Genomic DNA, 27610 nt, shown 5'->3' with positions numbered 1-27610 from the left:
TAGAAAGCGCTAAAGAATATACAGTGTAGTAATTCCAAAAACGGGGATAACTACAGACATACCCCGCTATACGGACCTTCACTTTACGGACACTCGCGAGTACGGACATATTTATAATAACGCCATTCCCCTGTGTCCGTACGCTCGCTTCGCAAGTACGGACACTTATTCAGCCCTAAAGAGCGCCGTAGTTGTGTGACGCGCTGATTCCCCTCGCCCAATTGGAAAGCGGCAGCTCGCGCATGCGCCTGTGAGTAGGACACAGGCACGTCCTGAACAGCAATACCGGCTCCCTACCTGTACCCAAGTGAAAAAAGGGAGTGCTTCACTTTAAGTACATTTTCCCTTTCCATACATGCGCTGGACCCATTGCGTACGTTAATGCGGGGTATGCCTGTGCGCTATATATTTTCTTGTATCTACAGTATTGTGATCTATATAGTTACGCTCCCATATTGTGAAGATTTTTAGTAACCAAAGCTCAACGGGGTCACCCCTAAGCAACCTGGGGCCCTCGGCCCTATGAACCTGGATGGAATTACACCCTTAAATATTATGCTGGTCTCAAGATTGTTGACTAGCCATTTGTCTGACCTTGTGTAACCTTGGAAAGTTGTTTCTCTGGCCAGAATATGCACGCTGCAAGTTTTCCATCCCTTCAGCATGAGCATACCATGCGTTACAACTTAATTGTGAACACAATCGCACTCGTTAGCTTTCTATTTTATTTATTTATAAAAAATGTTTTGCCAGGGAGTAATACATTGAGTTACCTCTCATTTTCAAGTATGTCCTGGGCACAGAGTTATGATGACAAATAATACATGGTTACAAATACATAGTTACATTAAGTGAGCAGGGTTATACATGATATACAAGACATTGCATGCACAGTTAGAGATAATATATGATATAGGCGTATGTAACAGTTGCAGACCAGATTAAAATGTGAGACCGCTTTAGTTTTGAAAGAACTTAGCCTGGTGGCGGACGTGAGAGTCTCCGGTAGGTTGTTCCAGATGTGAGGTGCTCGGTAAGAGGAGGAGCGGCCGGACACTTTGTTGAACCGTGGCACCTTGAACGGTCTTTTGGAGTCAGATCTCGGCTACGGTGTTGCATCTATTTACAGAGCTGTAAGCAGAACACACGAATATTAGAAGATGTTGTCTAGTTTGCGCTTGGCGACCATTTATTAACCCTTGCACTGCCCTTATTGTATCGCAAAATTGCAGAATGCGTCGTATTTGCAATATTGTAAAAGGTATTTTACATCCGGGCTGATGTCTTTAACTTTTGATGTATTTGATCAATTTCCTTTGTGAAATGTACTACCACCTGACTTCTCTCGTAGGGCGCGACGTAAGGGTGCAGGGGACAGGATACACCAACGTGATTTTTAGGTTAAGAATCCCAAGGGAAATCCTTTTATTACGATGTGTGATTCAGGCTTTAAAGGCAATTTATATGTATGATATGGAAAAGTCCACTCATAGAGAAGTAGGAAGCCAATTGGATATTTTCACAATTAAATATATGATTTAATGTAAAAAAAAATAATTAAAGGGGGAGGGGGCTTTCATGTGATGATGCGCTTTTTTTTGTTTTTTTTTAACCCCTTTAGTACCAGAGAGTCCTGCAACACATTTGCTCAAACAGTGGTTCCCAGCCTTTTTATACTAGGCCCACCTAAACGGATCCGTTTTGCGTATTTTTCTATCCTCTTGCACAAATGTTGAAAAACTGGGGGATGGGACCGGCAAACAAATCCCATTTAAAAGAACAAGAATTCCACATAACTGAATATATTAACTTTTACAGTGCTGAGGGGGAGGGGGGAGGCACCGGACTTCAGCATCATATGATCGCTCCTGGGGCGCTCACATGATGCAGCCGGCGCCCAGATGCTGGAAATAGAAGTGGAGTGAACTCCTCTTCCGTTTTGATTTGGGCTGGTCAGCCCCTAGAAAACGGGCCTGTGACGTACCAGCAATGTCCTAGGGGCACAGTGAAGGTTAATTGGGTTATTGATGCAGAAAGAATGCAGTTTATCCTATCCGCCACTGTCTGATCCCTCTCTGTGTCACTCCTCCCTTTGCCACTCGCTATCTCCCTGTATGTACAGTATGTCCCTCCTGTCACTCTGAGCCCTCTCCTGTGCCCCTCAGGTTGGGAAACACCAAGTTATGATGTTACTTTGTAACACACAGAACGGGATGCAGAGAATACAACATGATAGCAATTTCCCATCAGGTTCTAACGTGTCTTAGTACTGTCATTAAGCCGTGTGTCGCGAGGCTCCGTTTGTTCCATCGGCCTAACCCTTTGGCGCCTTGCGCGTTTGGGTTGCGAAAGTCTCTCGGGGCGCATGAAAATCTAATTTGAAATTGCCATTTTGTGCGCCTGCGCCCTAACCTGGAAGGTCTCAATCGGCGTCAGAAATGCTTTATTTTTTTAATGTTTTTTGGCGCTCACAAATGGTCTGTGCTTGGGGTTCAGATGTTAAGGGCATGCACTACAAAAGTTTCTTTGCGCCAAGACACTAGTTGAATCTGCGTCCAAATTGTCCACCAAGTTGAACCTTGCGTGAACGCGACAGTCTGTGTATATCGGCGCAGAATTAGGTTGCTGGGCACCACCCCTACATGTATTTGATGCAGCACAGATGTTTGATTACATAATGTATTATTTTCACAGAATAGCTATTAAACAAAACAATTATTACATTAATAATTACAATTTACCAACACTAGTTAGAGATTAAAAAAAACCCCAGTTCTGTTTAATTTTAAATTGTATCAATCAGGTCTTCAACATGATGCGAGGGGTCACAATTCATTTTAAACGATGAACTAGGCGTTTAATGTAGGTCTTCCTACACACGTTGCACATTGTACTAACATTTTGACGCTTCAAAAAAAGTGAATCGATCTATTGCAGCCCACGGTGCGCTCCTGCGGGTGAAATGGTGCGTCAGGCTGCGGCCACGCTGCCGATATGCGCGCTCATGCTTGGTGCGCTCACTGTAATGTTATCAAATGAGCCTGGCCACGCTGACGCTTCATGCACGTACGCTCTGCAATGCTCAGCGCTTGGGGAGACATGGAAAAGTGATTTCCAAGCGCTCAGAAGGGTCACATGACCCTTCAACAACGAATCAGCACCAGTCAATGCATGCGCGCACACCACACTCCCCCCCCCCTTCCGATCCAGGCAATGACACGCCCCCATGCTCTCGCTCGCAAATTGCAGAAGGACAGCCTAGCGCTCATGCTTAGAGTTGGTGATGTCAAGCATGAGCGCGCTTCGCTGCAGCGTGGCCGCAGCCTTAGGCCTCGTTCAGGGAGCAGGCTTCGGAGGGAGGGCGTGCTGACGTGCGAGCTGCCGTGGGACACAATGTATTCAAATTGAATACTGGTTGTCAGGGTAGCAGCTGCCCTGTCTCCGAAGTACGGCGTTGACGCTGGCTACAGTTTCACTAAACAAAAAATTCATTTTTTGAAGCTGCAGCAGCGTCACTGGGACCTCGGCAGCCAATGAAATCATTCTTGAGAATGATTTCAAGACTGCAACTTGGATCCCTAACCTCAGGTCTGTAGCCCCGCGCCCTCCCTGCCTCCTCAACTCCTGAAAAAGTCTGCTGGGAGGATGTGCACACATCGCCCAGCAGACTGCCGCCCGCCCTCGCGAACGCCCTCCCTCCAACTCCTGCCTCTGGCACCCTGAATGAGGCCTTAGACCTGCTTCTCGCAAGCGGCTGATTCAAAACAATGGCGGCTTCCCACGCTGGCGCTTTGTGTATGTCGCAATAACACTGGCTACATCTGTAGGCCTCCTTAGTTTCAGTCGAGGCTGTTTGTTTGCTCTTTACGTGAGAAGCCCAATCCTCTGCGTTTTCCACGCAAACCGGCATACTTCCTGGCGTTCCCAGCACCCCCAGGGCAGAGGCTCTGAAAGCACAGACGGTTTCAGTGGAATGGACGAGCTTGTTTGCTCTCCTCCCACCAATTCTCCAGTGACTGATCACATGATGCCAGCGCTGTCTGCATCCCAAGACCTCCTTGGCTCTGTGCATCCTCCGCTTGGAATAGATCCAGGCCTCTCGAGTGGCCCACACTGCCCTGCAGCTTCTGCACAGGCGTGTTTATTAACCCCCTCGGCTGTCAGACGGGGACAGTGACGCATGACAAGGCTAATGGGATAAAGTCAGTCCTTCCTAGGACTAAAGTGATCTCATGACAATGATACATTTAATGGGCTGGCTGTTGTCAGTTGATGCTTTTCAAAATGAGTTTTTTGTTACTTCCCCCCCCCCCCCCCCCCCCCCACCCACAGAATTCTTCAAACCGTGTTAGTGGGACTGAAGCTTTAACTTTTGTTCGCAACTACTTAGTCTGTTTTGTAATGTAACATTGTGCTGCCCTCTTGTGGAGTTATAGGGGATCTATTCATGATAAATTCACTTAAAGCAGCAAAACATTTGAAATATACAGTAGGTTTTTTTTATTTTTTTTAATCAGTTCTGTAGTATTAGAAAATAATTACTTTTTTAAATTCAACTCTTAATGCCATTTTGAATGCGTTTTAAAGAAGCGGTTCAAGCAGCTTCACTTTGTTTCAATATAAGCAGCATTTGATTACCTATATTGAAAACGAATTCCCTAAGCTGCCGATCGTTTGCCGGAGAACCAATCAATTGGGCAAAATCCTCTTTCCCAGGGTTCACTAAATGGCTGCCTTCCAGTTGCAAATCAATCCTGCTGTCAGTGGAACTCGGCAGCTACAATGTATTCTTATATTACTACAGTAACATTATCTATTGTTACAGTTTGCAGCTCAAACTGCTGGGAACATTGGCAACATGATCACAAACAGGAAAGTGTTACAAAGATTTTGCGCTGCTGGGGAGTCTCTTGGGCCAATAGGAAGTCGTGGTGGCGGGGTTTGAATACCAGGAAGTAGAGGCACTACCTTCACCATTAAGTATATTGTATCTGGACCTAGGTGGGTCCCCAGAGCTGGGATTCGAGCACTTCAGTTCTGGGTACCCCCAGCTTCCCCTACTAGTAATAAAACGGGGGTTGGGATGGAACAGTTGCTGCTTTAAGGTTCGGACAGAGACTTAACGATGGCCAAACGTGGCATTACTCGCATCCACACCCTGAAATATGGCTTTTATTAGGGTCCACAGTTGTATGATTATATAAGTGTGATTTAACGAATATAGTAATTTCCTTATCCTATAGTACTCTCGTTCTCGCCTCCAGTTAAATCCCCATCTCAGGGTATGGATGGGAGTACAGGTAGTCATCGCTATCCAACGTTTCACTCAACGAATGACATATCCAACGCTTCACAATGCAACCTTATGGGCCGTTCTAAGACGCCGGAATGTGTTATCCGACGCTCAAGCCACTGATTAGCATGGGACTCACTTTACAACGGTTTCACTGTCCAACGCTACTTCCAGAACGGATTCCGTTGGATAACCGAGGACTGCCTGTAACACTAAGACACTTGCCATCACGTTATAGGAAGATAACACAACATCATGCTACAGTAACATGACATTAACCCTATGCTAATGGGAAGTAGTATGGATGTTGTTTGTGCATATAATTAGCTTTGAGAATACATGATCCCCTCAGAACATAAAGTACGCTCCTGTTTTAGGAAGAAGGGCGAGGAGTGGGCACTTGGGATTTTTGTTTAGATGCAGTATTTATTTTGCCATAGAACAAACCAACGTTTTGTCTGCAAATAAGGACATGGCTCCACCGAACACAGCAATGCTCTTATTTATAGGGGATCCGGAGGTCCAGCACCGTCCTGCTCAGGGACCAGTGTGTGCCAGAGTCCGGGCCTGGCGAGAGGTTACGTCAGGAGACCCGTGCGTGGGCGACCACATGCTTTTTACTCGAGGTCGGTGACGTTGCTGTCGTTTACCCGATTGGTAGAACAATGAATAGCAAAGCTGCACACCAATAGTATATATAATAAAATACTTGCAACAACCAGTGCTCCTGGTTTGGGGAAATTGCCTGAAAATCCTGGGTTAGTAGTAAGAATTGATGACCCAGGGCACAAAACGGATTTCTAAAAAGATTTAATATATCATAATAGCACCAAAATATGAAGTTTCGTCCTTCTAAGAGGACTTTTTCAAGTGACTGACAAAAGTCCTCTTAGAAGGACGAAACGTCGTATTTTGGTGCTATTATGGTATATTAAATCTTTTAGGAAATCCGTTTTGTGCCCTGGATCATCAATTCTTACTTTTTACCCGATTGGAACACACCAGCCTGGGCACCTACGCTCCCCTATCTATACACCTACACACGTGCCCTAAGTACAATACGGGATAACCATAAGCGTGATAAGGATTGAATGTAATAAATGTACCAATATCAAAACTTACTGGGAATGTCTATTTTTTGTATCTATATCTATCTATATATATATATATATATATATATCTATATATATATATCTATATATAGATATATATATATCTAGGAACAACAAGAAAAGAAAGCGCCCGATCCTAGTGCAGCATGAAAAAATACAATTTAATAAAAATGAATATGAATAAAACCAACAAATGCGAACTCACAAACACAGGATAAATAAATGCATATAATGAGTATACTCATTCGCCAACCGCCCACGTTGTGCCTTGGATGGCGCGCCCTCTCTCTGTCTGGGTTTTCTCAGCTCTGCTGAACCGACATCCAGCAGGGGATACAGGAAAAAGCTCACCACAATGTGACCCGGAAGTCCTCCACAATGTTAGTGTATCCGGATATGAGGTCTGTAGTCCGTGACCCCGCGATGCAGGGGCTGATCAGAGAAGTCTCTCTGCACTCCCAAAGGCAGTCCGTAATGAGGTGGGCAGTGAGGATAGAGTCAAAATATATATCACAGTGTGACAGCAGCTAAAAAACGCTCTTCTCTACGCGTTTCTTCACATAAAGTGATTTCATCAGGAGATATCTGACCAGTCTATGTCAGAACATATTTATAGTGATGAGTCAATCAACCACTTGGTAGCTTAATTAGTATAAACACATGTGTGATGACAATTAAAGGAACAAACATTAATTGAAGACAATGAGTGTCCTGTTCATAGTGCACAACACCTTGCAATATCAATTAGTTATATAATTAAAAATTGGCAGATCCATAATGTTATCAAATGCCTAAAACAAGTGTAAACATGTAGTATATATAAACAATATTGCATGAATATACTATTATGATAAAATTCATTCAGGACTGCATTCAATATATTTATGGGTGTGTGAGTACTAAGAAATAATCACCAATTTATACATACACCCAATAATGATTACTGAGAACTCAATTGGATATCCTTATTAGTGGGAATACTTGCAGCCCTGAATGTTCTCATCTATGTCAGATTGATGAATGCACAGATAAAACAATGATGTGTTCTTATTTAGAATCCTAATTGTCTGGATTCCCTAACCAACCTGTGTCAGTATATATGGGAGTATACAATATATGGGAGAAATTGTTCTCTAGACTCGGATTACCTGACCCAGGGGGATATTCTAGCCAATAAATTTATCAACAAAGGATATGACAAGAGTGTAATCATTGACACATTTCAACAGGTAGGGACTTTAAATAGATTGGATTTATTACAAAAGAGCAAATCCAAATTTGATAGGGGTAAAATAGTGGATAGTAAATTAGGAACATTTGAGATACCTTCATTTATAACCCAGTATAACAACTCATTTTCCAAAATAAAATCTATATTAAATTCCCATTGGAACATATTGCAGAACGATCCAATAATTGGAAACAAATTACCTAATAGGCCACCAGTGGTTTTTAAAAAAGCTAGGAATATAAAATCCATTCTAGCACCTACTAGACTAAAAAGTACATCAGTCATCTGTGAAAGTAAAAATCAAAAGAATGGTAATTTTCAGTGCAAACGAAGTAGGTGTATTACATGCAAACATCTAAAAACATCCAATTCCATCATTTCTGCTTCCAATGGATCCACCCATTCGATTCTGGGTCATATCAATTGTCTAACCAGTTTTGTGGTTTATGCCATCATGTGCCCGTGTGGGCTACAATACATTGGCCGTACAGCAAGAGCCCTGAGTACTAGGTTCTTAGAACATCGTAGAAACATAATCCATGGGCTACAAACTCATAGTCTGTCACGTCACTACTCATTAAAACACAACAAAGACCCAGCAACACTTAGAATACTGGGGATAGAACATATAAAATCCACTTTATTAAGTGGTGACAGACACAAAAGCCTAAACCTTCGTGAAACATATTGGATTTATGTTTTAAATACACTTAGTCCATCTGGGTTAAATGACTGCATTGATATAAGTACAGTCATCTGAGGGTTCATTCCTATAAGATCTTGAAGTGGAGGTCTGGGTCTGAACATGCTTGTCATGTTCCCTCCATATCTGTCTCAGGGAGTGTCCTTTTGGTCATTCAGTTCTTCATGATTTAAACATTATAGACACATTGAGTATTAGTCATTCACAATCATATTGGTTAATGATTCTTATCATAAATAGTTAGATAAATTAGATTTTTAATATATACACTAGACATTGACCATTAAGCACGCACATTAGAAATACATTCATGTATTCGTATATGTTTATTCCATTTAAGTAGTCACAAACAAGCACAATGAAGATCACAATCACGTTTAAGTATCACCCATAACACACTTATTTTATTTTATTTAATATTCACATAACTCTTTATTATTCATTCACTTCTTTATTTTCCTTGGCCAGTGGAGACACAGGTGCTATGATGCATTTGCTTCCCATTTTGATATACAGGTGACTGTGGGATACAAGGTTCCAGTCTGCAGTTCTCCTGGTTCTTTGCCAATCCTATATAACTAATTTATCCTTGAGTTCTCCAATATAACAATATATTAGACACACATACAGAGGTCAAAGTTTATCGCCTCAGTTCACTCATATATACATTTATATAATCATTTAACTATCCAATAATTGATTTACATCCACATCCCCAATTATTTCCTCCAGGTTATTCATTTCTTCTAAATGAATATTCATTAATTATCATGCTATAGATCCTATTAGCCCATGTCTGAGGTCCCATATATACTGACACAGGTTGGTTAGGGAATCCAGACAATTAGGATTCTAAATAAGAACACATCATTGTTTTATCTGTGCATTCATCAATCTGACATAGATGAGAACATTCAGGGCTGCAAGTATTCCCACTAATAAGGATATCCAATTGAGTTCTCAGTAATCATTATTGGGTGTATGTATAAATTGGTGATTATTTCTTAGTACTCACACACCCATAAATATATTGAATGCAGTCCTGAATGAATTTTATCATAATAGTATATTCATGCAATATTGTTTATATATACTACATGTTTACACTTGTTTTAGGCATTTGATAACATTATGGATCTGCCAATTTTTAATTATATAACTAATTGATATTGCAAGGTGTTGTGCACTATGAACAGGACACTCATTGTCTTCAATTAATGTTTGTTCCTTTAATTGTCATCACACATGTGTTTATACTAATTAAGCTACCAAGTGGTTGATTGACTCATCACTATAAATATGTTCTGACATAGACTGGTCAGATATCTCCTGATGAAATCACTTTATGTGAAGAAACGCGTAGAGAAGAGCGTTTTTTAGCTGCTGTCACACTGTGATATATATTTTGACTCTATCCTCACTGCCCACCTCATTACGGACTGCCTTTGGGAGTGCAGAGAGACTTCTCTGATCAGCCCCTGCATCGCGGGGTCACGGACTACAGACCTCATATCCGGATACACTAACATTGTGGAGGACTTCCGGGTCACATTGTGGTGAGCTTTTTCCTGTATCCCCTGCTGGATGTCGGTTCAGCAGAGCTGAGAAAACCCAGACAGAGAGAGGGCGCGCCATCCAAGGCACAACGTGGGCGGTTGGCGAATGAGTATACTCATTATATGCATTTATTTATCCTGTGTTTGTGAGTTCGCATTTGTTGGTTTTATTCATATTCATTTTTATTAAATTGTATTTTTTCATGCTGCACTAGGATCGGGCGCTTTCTTTTCTTGTTGTTCACAGATTTCTGGGAGTTCGTTGGTCCTTGATGAGAGCAGCCAGATCCTAGCATGGACCCTTGGTTTGGTTGATATATTTTTACATTTTTCACATTTTTTATTTTTATTTTTATCTTTGACACACTTAGTGTCATTTTTTCTGTATTTTTCCATTCATCATTCATTTAGTATCATTCAGGAGGGATTCATTAGTGCAGTAGTCATAACTACCAACACATGCCATTTTATTATATTTGTATTGTTCACTGGCATATATTTGTGTTTACAGCAGCTTTTTAAACATTGGCACTCAGCATTTTATTATAACATATTGCATGTATTTTTATTAGTGTGAGTCAATCATCCATAATACTGTTGCATTCACTTTTGCCATTCAACTTTGCTATATCCATTTAATACAATCATTTGGTAATTAGTCTGATTTTACACCTGAGGAGCGCAGTCTATTCTTTGTTTGTTATATATATATCTAGATCTAGATCTAGATCTATTTCTCAAACCGTTGTATGCCTGTCTGTCTTTCCTGTGTCTCCCTGTCCCTAGGGGCAATCACATTGGACCTTTGGCCCGTCACTCCGCCTCAGGCCAATGAGATGGCTCCCTTGGCCTGCCCGCCCCTGCACACCTCTCATTGGCCTGAGGCGGAGTGACGGGCCAAAGGACACACAGGGACACACACACACACAGGGACACACACACACACAGGGACACACACACACAGGGACACGGACACACACACACACACACACACACAGTCCCTCTGTCCCCGTCCCCCCATCACGTGCGCCGCCCTGCACCGGCTCCCGGACGGAGGGGAAGCGCGGCACGGCCCTCCTAACCCAGCCGCCAACGCTCACTTACCTCCCCAGCGCTCCCTTACCTCCCCGGCGCTCCCTTACCTCCCCGGCGCTACCTCCCCGGCCGCTGGGGGGCCAAGCAGCCTCCTCGGATCTGCACCAGTCCCACTCTCCACACCTCTCACTCCCGTCGTATGTGTGTGGAGAGGGACATTTTACTCCTGCCAACAATTTGTGCCTCACTTTCACCCCTACCCCTGCCCTTCACCCCCCCACCCCTGCCCTTCACCCCCCTACCCCTGCCCTTCACCCCCCCACCCCTGCCCTTCACCCCCCCACCCCTGCCCTTCACCCCCCCACCCCTGCCCTTCACCCCCCCTACCCCTGCCCTTCATCCCCCCTACCCTTCATCCCCCCTACCCTTCATCACCCCCTACCCCTGCCCTTCACCCCCCCACCCCTGCCCTTCAGTCCCCCTACCCCTGCCCTTCACCCCCCCACCCCTGCCATTCACCCCCCCCACGCCTGCCCTTCACCCCTCCCCTACCCCTGCCCTTCACCTACCTCTGCCCCCCCTACCCCTGCCCCCCCCTACCTCCCCTACCCCTGCTCTTCACCCCCCCTACCCCTGCTCTTCACCCCCCCTACCCCTGCCCTTTACCCCCCCTACCCCTGCCCTTCACCCCCCTACCCCTGCCCTTCACCCCCCTACCCCTGCCCTTCACCCCCCCTACCCCTGCCCTTCACCCCCCATGCCCTACCCCTGCCCTTCACCCCCCATGCCCTACCCCTGCCCTTCACCCCCCATGCCCTACCCCTGCCCTTCACCCCCCACGCCCTACCCCTGCCCTTCACCCCCCATGCCCTTCACCCCCCATGCCCTACCCCTGCCCTTCACTCCCCACCCCCTACCCCTGCCCTTCACCCCCTACCTCCTACCCCTGCGCTTCACCCCCTGCCCTTCGCCCCCTACCCCTGCCCTTTGCCCCCCTGCCCTTTGCCCCCCTGCCCTTTGCCCCCCTGCCCTTTGCCCCCCTGCCCTTTGCCCCCTGCCATTCGCCCCCTGCCCTTCGCCCCCCACCCCCTGCCCTTCGCCCCCTGCCCTTCGCCCCCCTCCCCGCCCTTCACCCCCCACCCCCTCCCCACCCTTCACCCCCCCGCACGCACCCCCCTTCCCACCCCGCCCTTCACGCACCCCGCCCCTGCAATCCCGGGCAACGCCGGGTATATCAGCTAGTACTCCTGTATTTTATATGCTCAGACAAGCTTTGTATCAACTGTCAGGAAGAGGCAGCAAGACAAAAATATGTGACCGTTCTCTGAGGATTAGATCAGAATTCTTAAGTCTGTCCCCCTGTGATAAATTCTTCATAGGAATCTGCACTGACCATAAATAAAACCTTATGTTACACTGCATATGCATATCTTTACATCATTGTACAGGGGTGGCTAACTGCAGTCCTCAAGGGCCACCAACAGGTCAGGTTTTAAGGAAATCCCGGCTTCAGCACAGGTGGCTGAGTCAACTACTCAGCCACTGATTGAGCCACCTATGCTGAAGCCGGGATATCCTTAAAACCTGACCTGTCGCTGGCCCTTGAGGACTGCCGTTGACTGCCCGTGTCATGGTAGAACGCGAAGGCGAGTTCCAGGGATTTAGCACAGCAGCGGATTCTTCCCGCTTGGGGTAAGATCAGAGGAAGGAGGCACAACCAGAAGTCATCTACTGTCCTGATGATAACCCATCCAACCCTCAGGGAATTGTCATACTTACTCTTCCTGGCAGGTGATACAAAGCATCTCTGAGCCTATAAAATGCATGAGAATCTACGTTTACGGTCATCGCATATGGTATTCGGGGCTCGTTTATGGGTGTACAGATAGGGGAACGTAGGTGGGCGGGTTCCAATCGGGGAGATGACTGTGTCGCAGCACTCTGGAGCAGAAACGCGAAATGGCGAACGCGCAGTGGTCTCATGATGTCACCTCTTGGCGGGCCGGACCCATGCACGCTTCGGTCCCTGAGCTGGGGGGCGGTCCTGGACCTCCGGGTAAAGCTCTCCTATAAATATCAGCACTGCTGTGTTCGATGTAGTCAAGCCCTTGAGTAGCTGTATTTACAGCCGAAAAGGTGCGGGGTTTTAGGGCTCACTCCCATGATGGACCATGGACAGCAGCAGGTCTGCCCGGGAGTTGGTAGCACTGATGCTACTTTGTTGAGGAGTGCTCCGATATGCTTTCTGTTTGCGCACATGTTTTAGGTAACATCACAGTGTGAGCTGTGGTTCAACAGAGCTTTGTGAATCCAGCCCCTAGAATAATTTAAAGCTGCAATCTCGCACGTAGTCGGGCAGCTTCATTTCTTAGGGGCCTCACAATGGGGAAGTGTTTGTCAATCAAGTGTTTTCTTCCCCCTTACCCCCCCCCCCTGCCCTTATCAGAGAGCCAGTAAAGATAAGGGAAGGTGGGTGGGGGGTCACTGGCTGTACAAGCTCTTGCTGATCACACAGGGACATCTCACACAAGGGAGCAGCCAGAGGCAATCACCCCCTCCCAAGTGTCACTTTCTCTCACACACACACACACACACACACACACACACACACACACACACACACACACACACACACACACACACACACACACACACACACACACACACACACACACACACACACACACACACACACGTGTCAGGTTTGGGTAAAACGGGTGTCGTCACCCAGATGTGAGCCCTTTAACATGTCTCTAGGAGGGATTGCCCCTTTAATGATCTGAACACTATACAGTGTGCAAACCAGCATTGGCCAAAAGCTTCAAAAAGGATATTTGTGTGATGTAGAGAAATGTCCACTAGATGGCATAAGAGAGGCAGTATAATGCTCTAGCCCTTGACATACAAACCCTATTATTATCTATGTATAATGTATAATTGGCCAGCGTATCCTGAAGTGCAGTACAATGGGGAGTGAAGACAATAACAATAATATTACAAATATTATGTCAACCGCTAAAGAGGAAAAAGGGAACTGGGAGTTCTTCTAGCTGACTGAAAGGTAGGCAAGTGTAACACGCTAATGGGGAAGGCCAGTAAGATGCTGGGTTGTATAGCGAGAGGGCGTAATGCCACGTAATAAACCTGTGGTCTGACTTCACATAGAGCAGAGTGTGCAGCTCCGGAGACAATGTTTGCAGTAACATCGTACCTCTTGTTGATGCTGACCATGTACTAATATGGTGCATGGTCTTAATTCTAAAATGTTTCAGGAAAGACCAAAGGAACGGGACATGTACAGTGCAGCCAGGGCCGTTGACATGGCCGGGGGCTGGCCTAGACAGGAAGTCAGGCCTCATGTACCTAATCCCCCTCCTCATACCTCCTTCTACGCCCATACCCCCTGCTCTTCTCCCCCACCACTACCTCCTCCCTCTGACCACATACCTCTTCACTTGGGCCCCAGCCCCATACCACCTCTCCAGCCTCATACCTCCTCCCCCTTGGCCATACCTCCTCCCCCTTGGCCATACCTCCTCCCCCTGGCCCATACCTCCTCCCCTTGGCCCATACCTCCTCCCCCTGGCCCATACCTCCTCCCCCTCGCCCATACCTTCTCCCCCTGGCCCATACCTCCTCCTCGCTTCTCTCTTCCACCTCCCCACCAGGATCCCCCCAGTGCATTGGTGGGTGGGCACTGCTTCTGTCGTTTTGTCCTTGAGCCCAAAGATTTCTGTTGGTGCTCCTGTGTGCAGCTTGGGGGAGAGAAAGGTATATGATAGAAGCGTTCAAATACATCAGGGGTTTCAAGATCCGGTTTCCTTCTATAATGCAAGTTATTCACAAAACGTATCCCATGGCTCATCCCATTGGCTCTCAAGACCCCTCCCACTTCCTATAATATCCCTGGTACACCGTGTGATCCCAAAGTACAGCTCCCCAGCTTACTAGCTCCAGCCGCCCTGGCCGTGCCTTTAAGTTATAGCTGCAATGATGCTGGGGAATAGAGATGTGCAGCCACGTCTGGGATGGAATCCTTGCACTCGGGCGGATCACGCCGTGTACCCGCTTCCGGATGAAATGATTACCTACTGGCGGAGGTACAGACTGTTCCACGATCGCTGCGGTGAGGGGACGGGACTGAAATCAAACCTGGGTAAGTTGATGTGTTCAGAACCAGCTCTTGAATCACTACACCGCTGCCCTTTGTATGCCTGTAGTTCATTAGAAAGCACCTAGATTTGGAACAGTTTGTGCTGGCGCTGCAGTCCTGGATTGCTAAATTGGGTAAAATGGATAAATATCTGGGACCCAGATCTGCAGTCTGCGCACATGTGCGTAAAAGCATATGTTACCCTGCATATGTGTATCTTTACCACATAGTGCCGGGGCAGACAACACCAATCCTCAAGGGTCACCAACAGGTCATGGTTCCAGGATATCCCTGCTTCTGCACAGGTGGCTCAGTCATAGTTATAGTGACTGCACCACCTGTGCTGAAGCAGGGACACCCTGAAAACGTGACCTGTGGGTTGGCCCTTCAGAACTGGCGTTTGCCATACATTACGCCAGGCGTGGCCATCTGCTGCTGCCCTGTAAGATTCGGTCATTCTCTTCGCCCTATGAGGCTGAAAGGTTCTCCTTTCCCCGAGCGCCCAGACGCACATGTACAGTGCGCTGACACTCTGCTTCGCGTACATGCCGGGAATACCTAAATAGGATGTTCATGTCAACACTTAGATTGTAAGCTCTCCGGGGCAGGGATTTCCTTTCTTATTGTCTGACTTTGTTGCCCTTATTGTATAATAATTCCCTGTACTGTGTTGTCTTTGTAAAGCGCTGAGTACACTATGGGTGCTATATAAATAGACATGTATGCAAGAAAAGGCAACACCATATTAACCCCTATGCTGATCTTGCCCTCCCCAAACATTTTCAAAGGGACCTTGCACCCTTTATGATAATAAACTGGATACAGTGTAGCTAACGCCATGAGCTGAAGCTTCCTTTTAAGGCTCAGGCCCCAGTGTTTACTGCTGCACGCGCGTGCACAGATAAAACCGCGGTGGGGGCGGGGCCATGACGGGGCTAATCAGCCCTTCCATTGGCTGTCCGCCGACCACGTGATCGCGGCATGGGAAGACAACATTCTTGTCTTCCCTGCCAGCGTGAGCGCCCTCACAAGAAGCTGCTGGGGCCTGGCTGATGGAGGTGTGTATCTGGTGTGCGGCGCGCGCGCCGCAGCGGCCACTGGGGACCCGGCCTAATGGAGCAGTCCCTACTACTGTTTTAATTATTTATATTTTAAATCCCCCTTTTTTTTACAAGGTGGAACCTGGGGGATCCCCCTGAGCCCTCCCCAGATACTTGCCATGGAAGCTATCAAGTTTACATCACCCTCAGGGGAAACAAAATGGCTGCCAAATCTCAGGCCAATAGGCAGCTGCAACATAATCTGTTGTCTTCCTATTGGATGGCCATTTAAAAAGGCAGTCCAGCTAAAAAAATATATATATATCTATATATATATATATATATATATATATATATATATCATTTTTTCTTTTAATACACGAAGCCTTTGATTAACTTTATTGATAACTAATTACCTAAGCTGCCAATCAATTCATTCTCCTGTGATCGATCAGCAAAATCCTACTTCCCAGGTTCACTAAATAGCTGCCTTTCAGTTTCAAATCAATCCTTCAGTCAGTGTAACTCTGTAATATAAGAATACATTGTAGCTGCTAAGGTAACATTGTCTATTGTTAGTTTGTAGCTCAAACTGCTGGTAGTATTGGCAACAAATGATCACAAACAGGAAAGTGTTGCAAAGATCTTGCACTGCTGGGGAAGTGTGCTAAAAACCTGTTACATGTCAACGGACGCTCAGTGTATTACTAATATTAGTTGGGGGGGATTACTCCTTTAACATTCACCTCTTCCCCTTCCACCCGTCTTGTAAATTATAATTCACTGGGAATCCTGTTTATTATTGTGGAACCGAGTTGTATTAAACTGGAAAGGGGGCCACAGACGTGAACGCGCGGATTGTGAATATCTGCGGGCCACACGTGTCAGATGTCGGTTCCCTTTAAATTCTGCACCCTTTCACGCCGCATTGTTCTGCTGCTGCTTCACAGCCACAGAGACTGGAGGAGCTCTGGGAAAGTGTGTGGAAATGAAGGAAGTGGTTTGTGATATTTTAAAGAAGCGCTTTTCGGTTTGTTCTAACAGGAGCAGCAAAACAAACAAAAAAAAAAAATCTCACTAGTGGTGTATTTGCATGTCTCTGCAACCCAGTCTTTCCCCATTATCTCTTTGCATACAATGCTTCCACTGCAGTCAGGGATTCTGGGTAATGACATGCAACTGAGCACAGTGTGTCAATCCAAACTTTTCACCCGTTTTAACATGGGATCCTTTAAGCGTATGCCCGCCTTATTACAAGGCTTTCCAGCACTGCCTGGGTTAAAGTGCAGAGCCTGTAAACCTACTCACAGACAGCAGGTAATATGGGCTACGCAATGGGAATAAGAAAAATGTTAACTTTCTATGTAGTTTTTCAAGAATCGTGTGCGCATGAGCTACTAGTCTGTTGGTTTTGGTTTTCTTAATGAATATTGGCTGCAAAATGAGGTAAGTGCTTTTTCTGCCCCTTAATTTGGTTAAAGCCGCAGTCTGCACTGACTGCCAGTTTCTGATTGCATTTTATTTTTAAAGTTTGTCGCTCCCTTTTGAAACATTTAAGGTAAAAGGGAGCTCTCCTCGGAGCCCAGTGCAGTCTAAAGGTTACCGTGGCAACCTCTGACACTGACCGTTTAGGAAATCATGGTTTTGAACACTAGAATTCTTAATGTTATTATTGTTTGAAGAGCAGGACATGCTAGGTGGACAGGATACCAACATTATACGAGTCAAACTTTTATATAGGATTCTGGGGGGATTACTGCTCGTCGGTTTAATTTTTTATTATGGTCTAGATATACATTTTTATTTGCATGGGGATCCTGTGTGTATGTATATGTGTATATATATATATATGTGTGTGTGTGTGTATATATATATGTGTGTATATATATATATGTGTGTATATATATATATATATATATATATATATATGGGCATATATATATATATATATATATATCATATAAAAATATTACTTGTCAGCACATTCACATGCCTTAGACAGGTCTGCAACCCGCTGTTCACCGTTATCACCTAGTGTACAGTGCTTCCACTGTAGCAAGGGATTCTGGGAAATGACATGCAAATGAGCACACAGTGCCACCTTTTGTCTCAAGACACGCGCACTCACACATATACATATACATATACACACACACACATAACGTGTGTGTACTGTATATATGGAAAGTGTGTGTCTGTGACCTGTATCTCTGCCTTTCTAAATGTTACTGTAGTTGAGACCTACAATGTAACACTTTGTCCCGGTTCTATATAACCATGTTTGCTACAGAGAAATGACATTAGATCCTCCTTGTGTAGCTCATTACTCATGTTGTATAAATAGTTTTATACTCGTGGGTACCCCAGCCGGTGGACTCACTGGACATAAATATCGCTACTAGGTGCTAGACTTGTAACCCTATTCTGGGCTCCGGGGGGGGGGGGGGGGGGGGGGAAATAACACTGAGTGCAATTAATCTAAGCAGAGTCGTTTCTGTTTTTAAGCCACCAATCTGCTCAAACCCCTCCTATGTCGTCTTGGGAGCTCATAACCTCTCTGCAAACGAAGGACGTGTTTATATTGCCAATCCTACAATTAACGAAGTGAGGCCAGTCACGTGACCTGCTCAGCCACTGTATGTAACCACGCCGGCTGGAGAGGAAGTCTCGCACACCGTACAGGAGACCAGTTCAGTTATACATGCCACGGTGTCGCGTGCATGCAGTGTTGGCTGCCGATGGTCCCCTGGAGTAAGCGGCCGCTCAGAATGCTGCAGGGTTAGCGGGCGGCGCTTAGAATGGAGTATTACTACCTGCCCCACATGTTGAAGTGTTTCCGCAACTCCTGGGTAAGTTGCGTGTAATGTCGCATGTTTGTTGCTTCGCAAGTGGAAGTGCCAGCGTTCGCAGTCTGCGTCCCGGTAACGACCTGCTAACCTTTTCGGGGTAACCCCGTCGGGGGGAACGCAATGAATGGGATGCAGATCCCCGTGGCACTGAAGCGGTTAACCCGCGCAGTGCTTAACCCCTCTGCTGCTGGGCCACTCCGTCGGAGTCTACGGCACTCTAAAGAATAGGGAAATAGGCAAGTTAGGTGGGCCTGGCGGCTCTTATCTGCTGTCAAAGTCTGTTTCGATGGTGATACGCCTCTTTCAGACAGTGACTGTGTTTTCTGGCAGGGAAGGAGTTGATTATGGGTGGGGGGCGGGAGGGGAATGAACGGTGTAAAATGAAACTCGTAGGGCAGATCGGTCCTTAAATTTGTTGTATTGCTGGTAAAACAGAGTAATAATACTTGTAAATACTCATGGTCGCCAATACCGGATTTTTAGAAGGCATATACTGTGTAGATTTGTAAAGAGCTGAGTACAGTGGCGGGCGTTATATAGATAAAGATACACATACTCTGCCCTATGGGTTTCTTTTTGCGCTCTTGTCATACCTTTCATATTTGTAACGGGGACGAGTCTTTCTGCAGACCGGAGCAGGACTCTGGAAGAGCACAAACCGGATTGGATCTGGATTAGATCACGGACAGCCACATGTATTAGTTGGTGTGGTTTTACCTACGCGCGCTTAAAGAATTTCCCACGGTATATGTTTTTGCATGAGGATCTATTCTATTATTATTATTTTAATATCCGATTTTCAATATACGGCTCACCCCCCTTATAACGCTGAGCTTGGGATCCAAAGAATCACCTCGCGTTAGAAATAATGTACAATTGTATGCATTGTATAATAAAGTATTTAAGATATCAATAATCGTGTTGTAAAGTATTCATACGAAAAGTGGGAGCCGCGCTTGCATCGCGTTATAAGCGGATTCGCGTTATAAGCGGATTCGCGTTATAAGCGGATTCGCGTTATAAGCGGATTCGCGTTATAAGCGGATTCGCGTTGTAGCGGATCGCGTTTTAACAGGGTTGAGATATATATATATATATTTATTAAAGCCTTTTATTTTACACCACTTAGAAGACGTTTTGGGGGATCTTTTTAGTAGTTTGTTCTGGTTCTTTAGTGGGGGAGTTAAAATGGGCTAAGTCCAGCGAAACAGAACAGAAGAATTATCCAGGATCCAGGCTGGTCTGTCTCTCTTGTATGAGTTCCAGTAGGAGAAACCGGATCTTGTCATGTGCACCTCTGTTGACTGTAAGTTTGCCAGACTAAACCAGTGCTTGGGGTTTCTAGGGACACAAAGGGTAGAGAGGTTCATACAATCCTTGTATAGTGAAATGTTCTCAATGGAATCTCCATCTCCTTAACCCTCACACTGCCGAGTGCCGCCTTGTGATATCCTCCTAACCTTTGATGCTGAATGTATTTTAATAGAACTATATTACAGTGCAATGAAAATAAAGAGTTAGCTGAACCGCTCATAATAAATAGGTTGGTTTAGTTGTATTTATTATTTTGTGAAAAACGTATATGTAATCATATTTATACAGTTTATATGTAAGCATTAATAATTTTGTAACCCATGTCTGTGTGGCTATGTGTAACAGACAATAAACCATATTAGAGTGTAAGCTCTCTGGGCCAGGGATTTCCGTTCCTATTGTCTAATCTTATTTATTACACACATTGTATTCCCTGTACTGTGTGGTCTCTCTTGTAATGCGCCGAGTACAGCTGTGAGCGCTATATAAATAAGGTATACATACACTATACAATCTGATTTTAGAAACATCTGACCCTTTAGTTTCACTGTCGTTTTTTTCTTATCCAATGCAATTAGACACAAGTATAACACACCTGGGAAAATGTGCCTGCTCGTGTAAACCTGGTCATTGTAACATCCTCTCAACTCGGCGGAGATCTATCAAAGTATATATAGAGCTAAATGAATGCTAATTGCGTCATTTGTGTCTTTGTATCAAGGTCTTTGCTCAGAGTTTTGTGTCATTTGCTTCATCTTGCGCTTTGGCCAGTACACTGGCGACACACTTTATTCGAGCTCAGCTAGTCCCACGAATTCGGGTATACCCGGGTGTATTGAGGTTTGTGACTGTTTTCTGCCCGAGTGCATTGAGGTATTTTCCAGGCAGGGATTGAAGCATTTTATTCCCGCTGGCTGCAATACTGCACAGTATTTATATATATATACTGCATTACAATTCATGAATTTATGCCATCTGGTAGACACGCGAAGCATTGCAGCCTGTTAAATCCTAATCATTATCATTTAACAGATCAGCCGCCCGTCAGCCAGGCATGAACCCAGGCTGGGAAGGCAAATGCAACGGGGCTTGTCAGAGGTGAGGAGCGGCGCATTCCAGGTATCTGCCAGGTACATACTGGGTATTTGCTCGAATAAAGTGTGTCGGTGCAGTATGTATGTGTGTATGTGTGTATGTGTGTATGTGTGTATGTATGTATGTATGTATGTATATATCTTGATATAGCGCATACAGTGTACTCGTTGCTTTACAAAGACAATATAGTACAGGGAATTATAGTACTATAAGCGCAACAAAGTCAGACAATAGGAAGCCGATCTCTGCCCCAGTGAGCTTGCAATCTAAGTGATATGTTCGGAGACTTACAGAGACATCAGTTGAGGGAATAAATGCAGTAGATGGCAGTCGTTAGTATGAGCGACTGTGGGGCAATAGCCATGAGACCAGGCTATTGGGACTTTTCATAGGACAATAGGAGGAGTTAGGGTGGAGTTATATGACGCACGGGAGTCTCGTGCGTATTACGACTGGAACCGGGGTGCAGTGATTGGGTAGTGTAGTAGGACGGACGGATCGTTACCTCCAACAGGTGAATCCGAATGCAGGTAGGCGCTCGGTTCTCTGTTCTCCTACGTAGTGGTGGACAATATGTTATATCCTCACCCCCTTGGGTCAGCTTCTTTATGCCGGCGGTGAATACTGTCCCACTCCTCTCCTTAGATGAGGAACTAGTGAGTATCACAGGAGAGGAGCGGGGAGAAACTATGAACCACACTGCAACATCTCCGCTCCCGCTGCACTGAGGAGGCTGGTGGGGTGGTCAGCCGTTGAGGGCCACCAGTGAAGCCACAAGGGCTGCCTTTTGCCCATTATTGCTCTTGTTACTCTGTGATGGAAAGGCAGTGGCACAGGGTACCTTCCCTGTTGAAGTAGTTTTGCAGAAACAGCTGTGTGGAGAGCTTGAGCCCAGCACTGAGCAGGTTAATTCAGGGGACACTGTCCTAACTAACCTGCTCAGTTGGCTTGTTAGCTCCTTTTAAAAAGCCTGCAGCATTTACTGCAAGGAGGATCTCTAGCACAGAGAGACTATGTGCTGCCAGAGAGATCCCAGGGGAAGAGACTCTCTGATCCAAGGAACACTGGTCCCGGGAACCCGCCAGTGGGAACCCCTGATGACATCACCACAGACCCAGGACTGACGTGAAGAGCACCCTGCCTACAGGTACCTCTCGTTGGACTGGTGTCAAAAGGTTGGTAAGAGGCCTAGCCTTCCAGCCCTCAGATAGGGGCAGCTGAATGTTACAGTTCCCTGCATGGGGTTAGGCCTGGTTATTATGTTCTGCTCATGTTGTTTCTGTTTAAAGCTGCTGGCTAATAAAGCCTACGTTTTATTTTCTCCTAAAACAGTCTCCGGTGTTTATCCTCTGCTCACATCTCCTACAGGCAGATTTCAGCATCCCCTCTCACCTTACACATTCCTCTCTTAAAATACCAGCGAGACAGGGAGTAAAACCAGCATTGCCAGTTACAAACCAGTCCGGTAACAGAACCGAGGTTGGAAGTCTGTGTTTGAGAGAGAAGTCTGATTATGAGTTTGCCGTGTTTGCGTGGGGAATCGCGGCTGTCGTGTGGATAGTGTACTCTGTGCTGTGTATAGAATGTTTGCACTCCCTGTCCCAAAGAGCTTATTCCCAATTTACCAGGGTGACTCACCCAAAGTTACGGTGAGCGCTAACCTGGGTTCTCGCATCTGGGGAGCAGGTACCACTGGTGACCTGAAAGGGGACAGGCACAGCAAGAATGAAGGACAAATGTCGGCATGTTCAATGTATGTATTTGGACTCGTACACCATCGTAGTATTACTGGTGTTTCTCAGGGCAGGCTCTGCGTTTGGAGTTGTATTCTTGGTGTCTGGCACTGGTGGGTGTGCGGAGAAGCAAGGGGACATGAAGACTTTACCTGCAGAAAGGGGCCGTCATGTTTTAGGTCCTGTATGAGTAGCTGAAAGGGGCCGTCATGTTTTAGGTCCTGTATGATTAGCGGTACCTATTAAACGTGCGTGTCGCTGTGCGGAATGAGATGTTTGCACGGCGACCAAATCACCATCGGCGCTCCGCCTCCAGGACAACTCCCCTCCGGTCACTTTTGCTGCCTTTTGCCAGCCGCCATTTTAAAATGTCCTCGTGGTATCTTCCCAGCCGCAGGGCATATTTCCCCAGCCGCCGCCGCTCCGCAGGTATGTGTGAGCATGACCATGCGTGCGCTCAGCTAGGACACAATTTTTTAAAATTTCCTCCGCGTGTGCGCTGGCTGGGCGCACGCACGGGCGTGCTCACACATGCCAGCAGATCGGCGGCGGCTGGGGAGATCCTCCGAAGACATTTAAAAATTGTGGGTGGTGACTGGTGGCGAGGCGACCGGAGGTGAGTTGTACTGTACTGGCGGGGGAGTGCTGGGGGCGATTTGGTCCCAACCAAACGTCTTAGACGCGCGTGTGCATTAAGCTGCTAGGTTAGAGGACTTCCATAGGAACTGCTTTCAGTATCAGCATCAGTAGAGGAACCAAAGTGGGACCTATTTTTATATGCAACATGTTAGACTGTCTGCTCCCTGGTATTTTTGGATACTGTGACTCACCTTTTCTTGTGCTGTAGCCTTTCAGAGAGAGCTGAAATGGGCCTTTTATTTTGAGGAACTTGCGGTTTTGAATTGAGCTTGAAACCAATATCCTGCTGTCCTGTGTTGTCAAAATGTTTTGCTTGTAATGAGTTTGTTTTTCTCTCCTATTTGCTGCTAACCATGTATGCAGCGCTGTACATGAAATGTTTAATCCCTACCATGATGGTGTGTTGGCCTCTGGCAGAAGAGGGGTTAATATGGGGTGAAAAAAGCATCCTAGGTTTGGCTCCCCCTCCCCTACTATTACTGTGTTTAAGCTCACATAAATATACTGTATGTTAGTTTCTACATACCCTCCAACTGTCCCTAGTTAGCCGGTACGGTACCTATATATGTCCTGTACGTATCAACACCAGGTCTAACTTATGTGCCCCTTGCTGTTGGCTGAAGTGGTGGCTCCGTGATTAAAGGCCTGGGGTCTCTGAGTTTGAGTGAGAGCCCGTTTCACATTCCGGTCTCCGCTCCTGGTAGCAAGTCACTTTCTATTTTCTGGTGCCTGAGGCACAGGTGTATACAAGGAAAAACCCTTCTTCTTGCCTGTGTGTGAGCAGAGGAGCGCTCCACTGCCTGTCTCCCATTGGCTACATTTCTGAACCTTCAGCTAATTATACTAGCTTGAAGATCGATGACATTTGATCAGCAGAGACAATTTTATAGGTCGAAATGAGCTATTTTTTTCATTGCGATTCGCCCTTGCCGCAAATTGGACAGTTCCTTTCAGCCGCAGATTTTTGCAGATCAGTCTCAAAAAGTCACATTAACTTATATCTATATCTATCTCGCTGGCCATTCGCAAACACATTTGGGAGCAGAGACGGGCGAAACTGTCCAAATCCGTTTCGCAGAATTTCCCGAGCTTTCCGTTCAAAATCCGTTCCGCGGATACAAGATAAGATCTTGTTTGCCTTTGCAGCTACTTCATGACTTTGGGCACTATTGCTAAGCCTGCTGTCTACAAGCACTCCTAAATCCTTCTCCATGAAGGATTCCCCCAATTTATCCCCATTTAATTTGTAAGTTGCCTGTTTATTCTTGCTTCCCAAATGCATAACCGTACATTTATCTGTATTAAACCTCATCTTCTATGTACCTACCCACGTTTCCAGTGTATCCAAGTCCTTCTGGAGAGAAATTACATCCAGCTCTGATTCTACTGCCTTACATAATTTAGTATCATCAGCAAAGATGGAGACTTTGCTCTCGATCCCAACCTCAAGGTCATTACTAAACGAGTTAAAAAGCAGGGGTCCCAGTACCGATCCCTGAGGCACTCCACTCACGACCTTAACCCAACCTGAAAAAGTTCCATTTATGACAACCCTCTGTTGTCTGTCCTTCAACCAGTTTTCAATCCAGGTGCATATATTTTTACTGAGTCCAATTTGCTTTATTTTGTACACCAACCTCTTGTGTGAAACCGTATCAAAAGCCTTTGCAAAATCTAAGTAGACCACAACAACTGCATTACCCTGGTCTAAATTCCTATTTACCTCCTCAAAGAAACAATTAAGGTTAGTTTGGCATGATCTATCCTTCATAAATCAATGCTGACTATTACTAATAATTTTGTTTTCCATTAGGTATTCCTGAATATTATCCGGTATTAAACCTTCAAGTAGTTTCCTGTAATCCGTACTGATATAGGAACCAAAGTGGTACCCATTTCTAATCCCCAATGTTGGAGGGTCTGGTTTTGGCTGGGCCATGGTAACAGGGGAAATATTTGCTTACGGAATGAAATCAGGGCGAACCTAGGCAGTCGCCTAGGGCGCAGTGATCATAGGGGCGCATTAATAATTATTTTTTCTTATTATTATTTTTGATTTATTTTATCTTGTTTTTTCTTTTTTCTTTTTCTTTTTTTTGTCTGGTATTATGGCGCCCTATTTTTTTTTTTGCATCGCGCTGGGGTGTGGTCTCAGCCCCGATAGATGTATACAACTGGGGAGCAAATTTTAAGTTTCGCCTAGGGCGCATGAAACCCTTGCGCAGGCCCTGGGAATGATGTCCTATTTCAGATGCTGGGGAATCAAATATGGTCTGACAGATTAGCTGGGTGTATCTGCAGTGTCTGATAAGGGGACTGTGTCATGGGGACAGGGTGGGGAGGATCTCATTCCAGAGGACATACAGTAAAAAAGAACTTTCCTAAATCCTGATTGTGTTGTTAAAGAGGATAATCCTTCCCAGGACCAAAGTGAGCTAATTTCAGTGACCTGATTAAGGGGTCACGTTGGTGATTGACACCTGTTTTACCCAAACCTGACACCTATGCGTATATTTAATGTGTGTGTTAGTGAGACCTGGGACGTGGGGATTGCCTCTGGCTGCTCCCTTGTGTGAGATGTCCCTGTGTGATCAGCAAGAGCTTGTACAGCCAGTGACCCCCCTCCCCACCTCCCCTTATCTTTACTGGCTCTCTGATAAAGACAGGGGGGGGGGGGTAAGGGGAAGAAAACACTTCACCATTCAGAGGTCCCGAAGAAATTAGCAACATTTTATTGAATTTTTGAGCAATGTGAATTTTTGCCAATGGTTCGCAAATTGTAAAATGTAATGGAAACTCCCCCAAAAGGATGCGACACACTTTTAAAAACATTTGGCATCTCTAGTGCAGGGTTTTTCAACTGGGGTTCAACGTATGCACATTACCTTTCTAGATGAATAGATATCAGAGGCGGCCACTAGAGAGCGCTGCAGCAATTGCACATCCTCTCCCATGGCACGTCCTCCCTGCTGAGCCGGGTTTCACACCCGCATTGGGATGTCTTCGTTAGCAAAGTAAATGAAAATAATATACAGTAACACATCTGCCGCGAAGACGGTGTCGGTAACAGCTTCTCCAATTATCTCCTTTTTTATCCGACTGTTATAAATCTAAACCTAAAAAGACAAGAGGCCCGGCTACGATAAATCCATATGAACTATTTTAAAGTATCTCGATTGAATATATTTTTATCTTGGTGTGTCAAAAAAAATAATTGTATGGCTGGGAGAGGGGCTGGTTGTGCATTTGGTCGCAATAGCATAGACGGAAACGAAGTGTTACCATTACGCCTTCACATTGCAACGCTAATTTAAATAGTTATTTTGAGTTTATATGCTGCTTATTTTTCATTTTAATACCGGTTATATTGTGTTATGCATTTATGCACCCCCCTTATATATCCTTCTTTTCTGTAACCCTAGCCACCAAAAAAAACCACACGTTGATCTAGATATAAATAAAATACAAATCTAAAATCTGAAACGCATAAGTGTTTGAAAAAAAAAAAATATGATTTGTACAGCGAAAATCAAACCAGAGTTTGAAATAATGTATGTTTAACCCGTCGCTGGCAGTGAATGGGTTAAAAGTTTTCGTAAAAGCCTAAATCTGAACATCACAATTATTTATACCGTGGGAAATGTACAGTAATGGGAACTGCTTTTGTTAGGGGCTAATTATTGCTTGTAATTAGGTGTAGCGATATTTTAAGCCGCCCCGGCAAAAATCTCTTGACGTGAATTTTCCTGCAAGCTAGAAAAATGATTTTCGGGTTTTACCTCGAGGTGTATTCCTGCCAGAACCTGGCGTCTTGTTACCGCACTGCACAAATTCACACAAATTCACACAAATTCACA

General features: G+C 45.4%; 1 protein-coding gene and 1 long non-coding RNA gene across 4 annotated transcripts in view; one reads left to right on the top strand and one right to left on the bottom strand.

Moving 5' to 3' along the window:
- Window positions 1-27610, top strand: part of KIAA1671 (KIAA1671 ortholog) — a 142668-nt gene that overhangs the window by 46983 nt on the left and 68075 nt on the right. The window lies entirely within an intron of this gene.
- On the bottom strand, window positions 720-19178 carry LOC142464960 (uncharacterized). The gene is made up of 5 exons (XR_012787760.1): window positions 19061-19178; window positions 16540-16650; window positions 14879-15070; window positions 14564-14685; window positions 720-1131 (listed from the first exon to the last, which is right to left on the bottom strand). It is a non-coding gene; the product is annotated as an uncharacterized LOC142464960 (long non-coding RNA).

Source organism: Ascaphus truei, chromosome 13, assembly GCF_040206685.1.
Source record: "Ascaphus truei isolate aAscTru1 chromosome 13, aAscTru1.hap1, whole genome shotgun sequence".
Taxonomy (NCBI): domain Eukaryota; kingdom Metazoa; phylum Chordata; class Amphibia; order Anura; family Ascaphidae; genus Ascaphus; species Ascaphus truei.
This window is presented reverse-complemented; position numbering and strand designations above follow the sequence as displayed.